A 13741-nucleotide genomic window follows, 5' to 3' on the forward strand; every position below is an offset into this window, starting at 1 on the left:
TAACAAAATGCCATAGACTGGGAGCTTATTCAAAACAGAAAGTTATGTCTCACAGTTCTGGAAGTTGGGAAGTTCAAGATCAAAACAGAGTCAGTGCCTGGTGAGAGCTTGCTCTCAGGTCAGAGAGAGCTCGTTTTTATTGTGTCCTCACATGGTGGAGGGAGCAGGGGGCTCTCTGGGGCCTCTTTTAAGTCCACTCAGGAGGGCTCTGGCCTCAAGACCTAATCACCTCCCAAAGACCCACCTCTTAATACAATCACCTTGGAGCTTAAGCCTTCAACATATGAATTTGGGGGGTGGGGGTTCATACACACTCAGCCCATTGCAAGACTGACCCGGGGCCTCAGAAATTTTTTTCTAGGCTTTGGCTATGTACGCATTTTTAAGCTATCTTATGTTTTACACAAATGTCATTCTCTGCTCAGTATGCCTATCCTTGGAGATGAATGACACAATGGTCATTATCTATCCTTAACCTCGTGTCCCAGTGAAGAGAGAAAGAGGTCCTAGAAGGCTGAGCGAATGCTAGGTGGGAATTGAGGGATGCATGCGGCTTGTTTTCTGAGATTAACTCATGCGAGACCAGTGCGTGTGAGAGTGAAGAGGGCACGGAGGCCCCTAAATGTTTGCTGGCTCATCCAAGTTCACATAACTGCCAAGTGCAGGCTCTGGGTCTGCCGAGTTCCCATGGGGAACACCAGGGGCCACCAAGGAACATGTAGAGTCCTTAGGAAGCAAGGAGCTCTGGCCTGTTTTGTATCTGAGCCCCCAGCTTTGTGACCTTGGGCAAATGGTCAAAGTTCTCCGAGGTCTCCATGCCCAGTTCCCTACATCTCAACTAAAGCAGGGATAGTGGTCACATTTGTCCCAGATGGAGGCTGTCTAAGGATGGAAGGAGCTCCGCAGCACTCGCTGAAATCAGCGTTTGTGTTTCCTGGGCACACACAGTTGGTCCTGCTCTCCCCAAACCCCACACACCCAGGAACCGGCTGGGGATCTTGTTAACATGCAATTCACTCCCCACTGGTCCAGGGTGGACCTGAGGCTCTGCATTTCTATCAAGCTCCCAGGTGACACAAGTGTTTGTGAAACATAATAGTGAGGATGTAGAGCTCCTGAGGGTAGGGAGGACAAACACAAAAGACAAAAAAAAGAAAAAGAAGATCCCTGCTTACCATTCAGTCATAGAACAGAACACGTCTCAGCTATTTTAAATGATGCTCCATTTATTGATGTGGAGTATGTGAGCTGAGCAGAAGTAGAAAAGATACCGAACAGAATCCTACAGTGTTTAAATATAGCTAGATAAGTAGAATGATAGGGTCTGTCAGAAAAAGGAGAGAGGGAGAAAGAAGCGGAGTGGGGGGGTGGTCAAAAGGAAATGGTACTTATCGGAAAGTATCGATAGTGGTGTCTCTGGAAGATGGAATTACAGCACTTATTTTTTTTTCTTATAAGTATTGGAATTTTCCCATTTTCTACCACAATCATGAATTTCTTTTACAAGATGAAAAAGCTGCTAGCATCTCTAAATGAACTCTTCCATTTATTGCACTTGTTATAATCAAGGTAGCCACTCTCGCTGGCAGGGGTGGGGGAAGGCCGTCCCTGGTTCCCCGTCAGGGCCTGTTCCTTCACCCTTTGAGAAGAGACGCGATGCAGGAGCTGTGAGAGGCCTCGGCCAGGCTGCTGTCACCGCCACATAAAGCTCCAAGCATCCAGGGCTACGGGAAGTGTCCAGCCTCGTCACACCGTCTATGCAGTTTGCAGGGCATTGGTGACAGGAGGAAAGGTGACCCTGAGTCCTGGGACAGGGCCAAACACAGTCGCTGAAATAAATGTCTGGCTTAAGGGAGGGAGCAGCGCCTGTCACGTCCCTGAGTGACAGCCCCTAGTTAGCATTCCTGCCGAGTCTCCCAGCTTCTCCCCAGGGCTCTCCCTCTGCACCTCCTGTTTCGCTCTCTCCTCTAAATAATTGATTCTAAGTCCTGAAGATGCTGCCCTTAATAAGTCCTTCCTTCTTATCCCCAAAGGGCACATTCACCCTGATTATTCTAGTTTCTAAATAGGAAAACAGGAAGAGCAGATTATGGACCCGGGAGCGCACTGTCAGAGAGAGCCCTAGAGTCCCCTCCCACCCTGACCCTGGGAGGAAGCTCTCTGACGTTATTCCTCGTGTGCCTTTAAGAACCAGAGTCCAGCCCCAAAGCGGGTCTTATAGGAGAGGTCTAGAGGAGGGGAGTGCGTGGCCAGGAGCACAGAGCTCTCTGCCCAGTCCAGCAACATGGCTCCAAGAGCACGTGGCCTTTTCCAATGAACCTGGAGTCAGGGTGTTGTGGCCGGCGAGGACGATCAAAGGAGTGGCTGGGAGCTGACAGGTCCGTGAACGTGCAGTACTTTTAGGCAAAGAGTAAGGATCTGAGGCATCCCAAAATTGGACTGGAACTTATTTCAAGTCAAGGCAAGGCATCCCCCACTGCAGGTCCCTCTGAGAGATGCTAGGGTCACCTCTAGGCAGCTCCACTTGGTCCCCAGGAGGAGAGGAGCTCTGTGTGGGTTCCATCTACAGTGGTTACCAATTTCCCCCTCCCCTGGGACAGCGTGCAGCCAGCATCCCCCGCAGCCTGCAGGCCAACTCCTGCTTCTAGGCAGAGGGTTGGAGGAGTGACCGAGCAGGGCATGACCGCCCTCCAGGGTCAACCAGTGGGGCCAACCTTGTCTTGAGTCTGGCCGCAGTGGGAGAAGAAGGAAACTATCGTCATTTTATCCCCTATCCTGAACGTGATTAAAATGATCCTTTTCACCAGGACAGAACTCCTCAATCACTAGCAAGGCCTTTTCCTACCTTGTCACCACCACCCCCCATATCCCTGGGTAGTTGTCCAAAGAAGGGAGGAAGGTCCCCCAGCTCATTTCCTTCTCTCTCCAGACTCAGATCCACCAGGGACCCCTCTGGCAGAGGGAGATGGCCCCCCTGGTCTGGCCCCTGTTCCCCCAGCTCACACTGGTGGGCTTGGGTTGGTGGCACCATTCCCCCGAGATAACCTGAGCATTATCCCATGACAGAGGCCACTGCGGAGGCTCCCTGGGGCCAGAACAATCCTAAGAGGATATTTGGCCACTGTCCCTGCCTCTGGGAAAGACAGGTGGCCCCTAAATCATTGAGGGCAGATGGTCCTATTTTTTTCAAAATATCCACAAGACATGCCACCATCTGCTTAGGTAGTCAGACGTGTGTGAGGATGTGAGCAAGCCAACAGGAGGGTGGAGTGGCACAGCTGATGGCTGGGGGAGCCATCTGGGAGCGAGGTGGAGTCCTTTCATCAGAACAGCACGTTCTAGTTCACAAGGTACTTTCTGGAGAGATTTATGGTGTCTGGGGACTTACCTGAGGAGCTTCTTAAAGGAGCACAACTTTTAAAATGTGACCCTTGTCCCCAAGACTCCGTGAACAGGTCTGGTATGTGACCCAGGTTCATGTGGCTGTGGAAGGGCTCACAGAAGATTCTGATGATGGTCGGAACATAAGACGTGGTTGGCCTCAGCTCCTTGCTCCCCGTGGCTACCCTGAAAGATGGACAGGACATGTACCATCAGACCCAATTTGGAGATGTGAAAACTGAAGTTCAGGACATCACGATGTCTTGTCCCAGGTAACATATTTAGCTAAGCTAAGATCTAGGACTCCAATCCTGGTCTGTTGAGCACTGGTCAGTGGCCCTGTCACACCTCTCTGGCCATCCAATACAGGAGGGGAAGGCACTAGGAAGCTCCCCACACTCAAAAGTGTGTCCCCAGAGGGTGGCACCTGTGAGTCACTCAGGCCTTAATTAATTTAACAGGTTCTTCCAGAGCTCCATCGGGTCATGTCAAGAATCACTGTGGGAAAGAAGGTAGCCCAGAGAAAGGATATTCTCTCTCCAAACCAGGAGCAGTGTTGTCAGAAGCCCAGCTCCGGCCAAGACTGGTATGTATATGCTGAAGCTGTTGAAGGCAGGCCCCAAACCTTTCTGATGATTAAAAAATAAATAAATAAGCACTTAAGACTCTTGTACTGCAAATTCTTTTCTTTTTTAATTTTTTTTAAAAGAAATTAAAGAAGTTTCCCTCTTCAAAGCCGGATCCAGATCTCACTTCCAGAAAAGTGAATTGAGAAACTGTAGCTTTAACAAGTGCCTTAGTGACCCTCATCTTTGCAGAAGTTTGGGGGACATTGGTGTGGAACAGTGGTCCTCAACTGGGCAGGGTAGATTCTCAGTCACAATAGGACCCCAACTCAGCACTTCCCAGTTGTCAGGGAGACCTCTCCTGAGGCAAGAATTTCCCTCTAGAACAAAGCTTCTCGGTCTCCACACTGTTGACAGCTGGGCACAGATACTTCCTTGTTGTGGAGCTGACCCCTGCATTGGAGGACGGGCAGTAGCATCCCTGCCTCCCTCGCTGGAGGCTAACAGACTGCCCCTAGGTCAGGCTTTGTCACTGACACCTGACCAGAGAGGAGCTCTTTCCTCATGTCAAAAGGCTTCCCCCAATCCAGCTATCTTGTGGAAGACAGAGTGGCATCTCTAACTGCTCCAGTTCAAGCTGACTGGCACACATAACAAGGGACTTATTATTCCTACATTAGATTTGGCCCCATGACCTTCTTCAATCCATATTTGAGGCCAACTATATTGTGCCAGAATGTTCTAAGCCATAGGAACAAAAACAAAGATGGATCTAGCTCTTTCAGAGCATAGTTTCTAGACTTAACCACTGTCAATGCCAGATTTATATGGTCCTATACCAAGGACAACATTGGCCATATGACATGAATTGAGGGCACTTGATATATTAGTGAGTTTTCTGCCACCATAATGAAATACTTGAGGTAATTAAGCTATGAAGAAAAAAGGTTTATTTTGACTCACAATTTCCAGCCTATGATCTAACAGCCCCATTACTTTTGGTCTCTGGCAGGAAAGTAGATCATGGCAGGAGAGTGTGAAACATGAAATCACTCATATCATGAGCCAGGGGGCGAAGCGGAAGAAATAGGGGATAGGGTCCCAAATCCTTCAAGGGCACACCCCCAATGACCTAAGGATCTCCACTAGGCCCCACTCCTAAAAGTCTCCATCTCCTCTCTGGGAACCAAGCCTTGACACATGGGCCCTCGGAGGACAATTAACATGCAAACTTCATTTAATAAGCACCCTTCAGGAGTCATTCTCGGGGCTTAGGGATGGCATCCCATTGTCGTGCCTTGAGGGAGGCCCTCCTCAGTGGCATTTACCCAGGGATACAGCACCCCACGCTGCCTCCCATCCCCCTTCCTTTCAGATTCTAAATCTGGTGCTCGTCTGAGTCCTGCAAGGTGGCTCCTGCCTGGCAAGGTACCCATTTCACCATTTCTGTCATTAGAGTAGAGGTGGGGTTCGGGCAGGCGGGCAGCAAAGCCTCTGGGGTCTCTACTCTAAAATGGGTCCATGGCTCGTCATTCCTGGGCCTCGGTCTCTCTCTGCTGCCCGCGTGGGAGCCCGGGAGAGGGGGGCTTCCTGGGTAGCAGACAAGAAGTTGGAGAAACCAGCTTCTTGGGAAAACTCACCACCTCGCCCTGCTGTCTGCGGGTGTCACAGAGACGAGACGTCCCTTGCCTCGGGGAGAGAGGGAAATGGACTCCAAAGCCATCACGCGGATCCTGTCGGCAGCATCTCCCATCTTAAAATAAAGAACTCAGAAGCACCCCACCAAAGAGGCCCCAGTCAAATTAATTGTTTTCCTGATTAACAAAACACAATTAAGCCCCAAATGCAGCCGCTCCAGGGGAGGTGATTCACATGGGGTTTTTGTTTGTTTGTTTGTTGTTTTTTTCTCTCTCTTTTTTCCTGGGGACCGTTCTGGCCACAGAGCAATGACAGCTTCATCCTGATCCCCAAAGAGGAGCCGAGAGAGAAATAACGGCACAAACTCATTATGGCTGCGCTGTCTGATCCCCCTCCAGGGAAACCAGGCCCAGCCTCAGCCAGAGGGAGGAGCCAAAGAGGCAGACAGGAAAGTTGCCCCCAAATGGCAGCGACAGCCGCTTCCAGGGGCAGCAGGCAAGTGAGCCACGCTCCCGGGAAGGGGGTGAGGAGCAGAGAGGAGGGTGGTGGCTGTTGGCTCTTGGAGGGCGATGGGAGGCCAGAAGGGGGCGAAGTTCGGGTTTCCAACCAGCCCGCTGGGCCGCAGCCCCGCTCGGCCTCTCCCATCTCCTGGCACCACTTTGGGTAAGGTGGCTCTGAGGGACGTGGGGGAGTCTGAGTATGGGGTTGGGACCCAGGAAGACCCTGCCCTGGAAGGACAGCTTCTCTTACTTGGTGCCTCAGTTTCCCCTCATGAGAAAGTCAAGGTCATTATCTCCACCCATTTCCGTTCACCTTTACCCTGTGAACGTACAAGAGAAGGCTCTGGAACATTCCGAGAGCCGTTAGAAAATGTGTATTCTTGTGGACGTCTAGAGAAAGACTTTCCTCCTTGGAGGAAAAGGACATCGTCTGCTTTGAGGGTTCAGGGGGACAAACCTCAGCCTGGAGTCCCCTCTGTGTCATCGTGTCAGCCTGATCCAGGGTCCCAGTCTCCTCTGGCCTTCACCTGCCCGTTGACCACAAAATTCTGGAGAGTGAGTAGGTGTGATGAGGGGCAGGTCTTCCCCACTGTCCAGAAACAAGCTGCAGGCTGGCAGACTGTGGTCACTGTTGACCCCACCCAGGACCCAGGACAGAGGGTGTGTGGCACCTCCTGCCCCCCAGCAGAGCCCGCACGGTGGCCTTACCCGTCAGCCTCACTTGGCCTTCACTACCTACCGCCTTGTGTCTTGCAGGAGCGCTTTCCAGAGGAGGCCGACCTGAGCTGCCTCTAGGAATCATGGGCTCAGAAGTCCAGGGCGAGGAGGATTTTTTGTCCTAGTCAGCTTTTTGTCCCTGTGACAAAAATACCTGACAAGAATAACTTAGAGGAGGAAAGCGTCATTTCGGGTCCCAGCTTCACAGGTCTCAGTCCTCGGATGGCTGGCTCCATTGCTCTCAGGCCACGGGGATGTCAGGGTGTAACAGAGGGGCGCTGCCCACTCCTCGCAGGGACAGAGAGGAAGGGACCAGGGACAAGATAGACCCCTGCAGGGCGTGCCTGCGGGGGACGTTCCAGGTTCGAAACGTAACCGAAGCGAATTGCCCCAGCCCAGGAGCGAGCCTTGCTGGGGTGAAGTGACATGTGACAGGAAGCCTTGGGCAGGGCTCTTGGCACCTGTGGGAGAGCATGGCCTGGCCTCCACGATGCCTTGGGCCTGAACAAGGGGTATTTGTGCCAGGCCCTTCTTTCTTGGGAGTCCGTGGGCTACTCAGCTAGGACTCTGGGTCCTTCGCGGGTTAAGGCTGCCCTGCGTGGACCCTTCACGAGCTCACTCACTCTCCTCGGCCCACGGCGAGCCAGACGTCCATGCCACCCACTGGCTCCGCTTTCTGCCCACCTCCAGCAGGTCTAAGGACAGGTCTGATGCCTGGTGAGGGCAGCTCCTCCTGGTGACGTTCGCCACACCCAGGGAGCTGCCTGCTCATCTCTGTCCCCAAGGCGAGAGGCAAAGGCCATGGCTGCCGTGAGTACAGGAGGCAGGTGGAGAGGACTAACTGGTCAGGCCTGGAAATGACAGGATGTCACATCTGTGGAGCTCCGTGTGCTTCACCCATCACACCCACAGTCTCCCTCTCATGTGACCCATGCATTCAGTTAGCAGACAGCTACTGTGGCATCCGATGGGCAGAGGGGGCATGCGAGGTCTGTTGTCAATGAGCATAGAGTGGGGGACAGGACGCAAACCACTGAGGGACCACGATCAGTTCAGATAAGGCAACTGAGGAAGTCAGTCGGGGAGGAGGACAACATGTGTGTGCTAGAGCCCCAGGTGGTGGCAGGGGGCCAAGGCCCTCTACGGAGGTGTCAGTCATGAACAGGGCCCTTCCTGGAGAGCCAGCTCTGAGGCCCTGCGGAAACTGCCCACAGCGAACAGAGAGCGTAAAGATTCTAGGGCAGAAATGAACTTGGAATGTTTAAGGGACACCGAATGTTTAAGGTCACTGTGGGTGACAACGGAGGAGGTAGGGAGCAGGGGTCAGCAGGGCCCAGAGCCTGTGGGTCTGGGAAGTTGACAGAGCAAATTTAACTCTTGTGACTATTTTTCAGGTGAGAACCATGAAGCCCACAGAGCTTAGGTCACCAGCCCAAAGCCACATGAACGTGACATTGGCACTTCCACTAGCACAAGGTCCTTCACACTCCGCATCTCATGCTCCTGCATGGCTTCCGTGAGCACGAGAGCCAGGGTAAGAAGCTCCTGTCTCCACCCTTTTGAGGAATGGACACCACTGGGTGCTGCCGGTGCTTCTGGCCTCCAAGGATTCACGTTCATTCGCTCACTTAACAAACATGTTGAAGACCCACTGTGTGCTGGGGCCCTTTCTAGGAAGCGGAGACACAGCAATGAACAAACTGGACACAACTCCCCCCTGTGGAGCTAACATTCAAGGAGGGGAGAGAGACCATTTGTAAAATCCACCGCATGGTGGAAAGTGCTGGGGAGGAAACCAAGGTGGAAATGGGAGGGAGGGATGCTGGTAGTGGGGCTCGGTTTCCATCAGGAGGTCAGGTGCCCTCATGGAGAGGGCCACACCTGCCCAAAGACCAGAAGGAGGGGAGCAGGGAGCCACACAGCTATGGAGAGGGACAGCACTCCAAGCAGAGGAGACAGCAAATGGACACGTGGGAAACCTGGGGGTCGGAACAGGTAACGGCCCGCGGCATCGGGCCAAGGCTCGGGCTCCCAGCTGGAGCCGCGTTTCAACAATGAAAAAGCATCTGAAGCCACTTGTCTTCATCTTGGCTCTTCAGAGGTTTTATGCATTACATAACAGCCGGGTCCTAATGAAAGCTAGTTACATAAATTTAGGGAAAACAGCAACAAAAGCACTTCTTACAACACACGGCATCAGCTCTTTTTTGTCCCATTGCTCTTAGCCTGAAAGTGAGTTACGGCTACAGGTACTTCAGGAGGGGACATAATTTCGGTATTTTTCACCTTCCCACGAGGGACGCTAGCTCCGAAGATCATTTACCATCACAAACTGCAATCCATTCCAGTATCCCTTTTTCCACAGTCTTTTTTTTTTTTTTCCTAACTAATTTAGCACCCTCCAGCGTTCAGGGTGCTCACTCATCTGTACCCACAGCTCTGGAAAAGTTGTGTGCTGCAAAAACTGCTTGGGTCACTAGACTCCAGACCCATGAAAGTATGACCTAGAAAGTTTCTAGGCTTGGTGAAGTGTAGGAATAAGTGAAATCCCAGCATAATGACATGCAAAGAGATAAACCAATATTTGGAGCGTGGAGTGGAGCCCTTTGGTGATGGGAGTAAAATCCATGATCTGGGCTTGAACAGCTTGGGTTCCAATCCTTGCAGCCTAAGATCATCGTAGGCCACTTGTCCTACTCTTCAGCTCTTCAGAGATTTTACGCACCAAAAAGCACCCAGATCTTAATGGAAGCTACACAGGCAAGCATCTAAATCAAGGCTTCTGTCTCCTCATCCACAAAATGGGCAGAGTAAGGGTGTCTACCTCCAAGAAGGGTTGGGATATTAAATGAAATAACCACAGGAAGGCAAATAGCACAGAGATCACTCTATGAACGAAAGTTCACATTATTAGGTTTGTGTTACCATCACATATTGAAAATAATTGAACACATCAGCTAGCCCCAGGCATGTGTGTTGTTATAATGAAATCCAGGGACATGGTCAGTGAATAGGGCAGGGTAGGGATGTTATAAAATTGGCCTCTGCCGGTAGCCTCCTACATCAAGAGCTTCCCCAGTCATGGTCCCCCTCTGGGCCCCGTCCAACCCCTCCTCAGTGCAACAGGTTAGACTCTGTGCTCCCCAAGGTCCATCCCAGAGCTGATGCACATCTCTCAATGAGAATGTCGTCCACAGGGGAGGCATGATTCCTGCACTTTCCTGGGAGAGAGGAAAACCTCCACTTGCAATTGATTGCCTCACAAATGGCTGCTCATTCTCCTCTCCTTCCCATCCTTCCCTCTTGCATGAGGCTGCCACCATTCTGCTTGGTGGGATGTGAGGGGCTAGAATGGTGGGATGAGTTCTTTCCCGCATTCATTTATGCACACAATCATGAACACAGGCTTGCACACACACACACACACACACACACACACACACACCTCCCCTGCCTGATGCCTCAGTTGCACCAGGCAGGATGATTTAAGTCACCTCTGGAGGCAGCATCTGCACCAGCTGCTGCAACCAGTGGAAGATGCTGTTAAGCCTCCCATGAACTGTCTGGAAAGGGAGACCAGCTGGATTCCTGGAAGGAAGGAGAGAGGGACGGCAGATCTCCACACCTCTACTCCTGCTTGGACCAATTCTCTTGCTCGGTTTTCTCTAACCTGGACACATGAGCTAATTCAGCTTGGTGCAGAGACCCAGTTGGAGTGGGGCCAGGTAGGTGAAGTTCAGGCTCCTTGGCCAGCAGAAGAAAATCCAAGGATGAGCAGGTCACTCAGGAAGGTGGAATGGGAGGACTGTGCCTGGTGACAGAGTCCTGAACTCCAGCCCACTGCCACTTCAACCAGTGTCCCTAGGTGGGTTTCACACCAGCTGCTCCAGCCCTCTCACTGCGACAGGGTTGAGTGTAAAGATGGTTTAGAGAACCAGTCCCAAATACCCAGAACCTGCATTTCAAAGCCACAGTGTATGAAGACAGATGCCTCCCGGGGGTTCCTTGGGTGGAACTTCAGATTCTGCTGCACAGCATGCCAAGCAGCTCACTAGCAGTCCTTCCTCCCGGACCTCCCAGGCCAGCATCCACAGAACCTTGCTCAGAGCAGAGTCCCCAACTCCAGGCACTTGCTGAAAAGACCGTCCCCCCAAGCTGCTACATCACCTGTTCTTTCCCTTACTTGATAAATATGTTGTTTCCCCAGGTTCACTGCAGCCTCTGGGAGCCCAGGTTCCCAGAACCTTTTATCCATCAAGCAATGAGAGTCAAGAAGCCAGGAGCCTGACACCAGAGCGATCGTGTCATCTGGGACAGCTCACCTGGTTCCTTACCGCCTCCACTCCACATCTGTACAATACGGACACTCATCTCTCTTCCACCTAATCTCAAGGGATGCTTGAGGAACAAAATGAAGGCACTTTGGGTAAAAAATGTTTCAACATAAGCTATTTCTGAAGTTTAGAGTGTGTGGCTGTTTGTTGCACTCAGTTTAAGAGCTCTTGCATTTTGTGTGACTGTCTGAAAGATCATTTTGGAGGGAAAACAAGGTCCCACTATCCTAGTAGAGGAGGTTAAAGAATCAAGGAAAGTAGAAGGAAGACTTTGAAAAGACAAAAAAAAAAAAGCCAACAAATTACCCCCTCAATATCTAGGGAGTCCTAATTCCTGCCACCCCTGGGTGAGGTCCTTCTCCTCTCTAATCTTCCCTTCATCATGAGACAGGTAAACATGTGCAGTACAAAGCCCTGCCAACAGCCCCTGTGGCTTCTAACCTTCTCCCCATCAGGAAACTGCCCACCAGTCTAGAACTTAAATAAAATGCCAAGAAAATAGGAACATATACGGAGCCAAGTGTACGTCTCCACGTGAGAAACATCAACAAAGAGAACGCAGGCCAGGTACTCGTTTGAATTGCACACCCCTTTGGGCAGTGAGTGGCACCTCTCATGCTTTAACATGATGGCAGTGGTAATGATAAGGCACTCTCACTACCACACTTTACTGAGCACCTCATGTATGCTGCAGACTTGATCACTGTTAATTCTAAGCCTCGCCACATCCTTACAAGGTATTATTAGTGACAGCAGCACTTTCTAAACTTCAGCAGGTACCGGAATCACCTGGAGGGCTTTGAAACCCTGCGCCAAGCACGCCCGCCCTTGATAACTCGGCAAGTCCGGGGAATGCCTGGGGGAGAATTGAAATTTCTTACAAATCATAAGTTGATGCTGCTGCTGCTGCTGCTGCCTGGAAACCACACTTGGAGCGTGGCTAAGTTAGGTACTCCGAGGCCACACCACACAAGTTATCTGCCATGGTCAGACCATATAAAAACAGCAGAGCAGAGCTTCAAACATGAGTCTGGGGACATCCGGCCTCGCATCAGTTCCTGGAATCCTTACCACTTGCTGAGCCCAGTGCGATGAAGGGTTCAGAGCCAGCCCAGAGTTTTCTAGAATCCAGAGCTTTCTGAAGAAGGTTTGAGAACAGAGGACGGGAAATAGAGCCAACTGTGTGAGCTGAGGAAGAGGCCAAGTTCTGGAGGCAGGAAAGGCACCTCCCGGGTGCCTTGCACAACCAATGCCCCCACTAGCCAGATGTGGAGATGCCAGAAATCCCACATGATTAATCCAGAAACCTCTACAGCTCACACCAATACTGCGGGATCAAACCGAGACTCCAACTGGCCACTGTGACTTGATTTCCTCGTACATTAAAAAAGAGAACGATTCCCAACGCTTCAAGGTCCCAGCTCAACTATGTAAACAAGTAGCACTTAAAAATAAACACCAGCACTAACAACTCTTTCGGGAAGGGTGTTCTATAAATACCAGCCGTCATCACCATTATTAGTGACGTGAAGGACTCTGGGACCTGGAAGGTCTGCAAAGCATTTCTGTGTTGATGTTAGCCTGAGCTTTAAACGATTCTGCATAGAAGTGTTTTCTGAGGATTCTAACTTGATCCTCTCCCCTAAAACATTGGGTTAAAAAATAACAATTTGACTTAGTGGGTCTCCCTTTTCCATAGCTCTGTCTCCCGATCCCTGTATCCCTACGCCTGCCACCACCAAGTGCCATGTCAAGCATTAATTAAAAGCAAAAAAGGTTTTTAAAAATAGTAAGACATCTGCATATAATGTTGTTTTGTCGTTACAATTAGGCAAATCGGCTTTTAAAGCAAATGCAAAATCATTTCAAGTGGATTTACATTTGGCATAGTCAAACAGGGCAAAGGAGACCCTGAGCAGGTTGGCTGGGTCCTTGTTGGTAGTAGTCAGGCAGGATTATCATAGCCAGGCAGGAGGAAGTCTCCGCGGCTGAAGTATTGTTCTGCCTTCACTGAGTTTCGAGCCCCTGTGACTCTGTCTTAGTATCCAGCCTGGGAAAGGCACAACCCTTTCATTTGTGGCCTCTTGGGATTTCAAATCTCACCCGCCCAAGAGACATCTGTATGACACAGGCCTGGACTTCTAGTAAATCCCCTGGGAAGCAGGTATCTCTCTTCATCCTGCCCTAGATGAAGATTTCCAAAACCTAAAGGCAGCTTTCAGAGACAATCACACAGAGAAGGGGAAGGGCCAGGTCGCCCCATGGTCTTTATCTCTAAGTGCCACCTGATAAGTCTTCTACGCTTCACCCCCAACATAAACAGTTCATGTTCCCTAACAAAGAGACAATGAGATTTGTGTGATCCTTTCCATCTGCTCTTTTTACCTGGACTGCCAGACACCTCAAAACTCAGATGTTTGGGGCTGGGTGTAGTTCAGCGATAGAGCATGTATTTAGCCAGCTCGAGGCTCTGCATTCAATCCCAAGCACAAAAGGGAAAAAAAAAAAAAAAAAAAAAAAACTCAAATACGCCATTGCAGAGACTAAAGAAGTTTTAGTATAATTACCTCTGCGCTGCTTCTGTATGGTTCTGAGTTTTTATTTT

The sequence above is a fragment of the Marmota flaviventris genome, chromosome 1, assembly GCF_047511675.1.
Source record: "Marmota flaviventris isolate mMarFla1 chromosome 1, mMarFla1.hap1, whole genome shotgun sequence".
Taxonomy (NCBI): domain Eukaryota; kingdom Metazoa; phylum Chordata; class Mammalia; order Rodentia; family Sciuridae; genus Marmota; species Marmota flaviventris.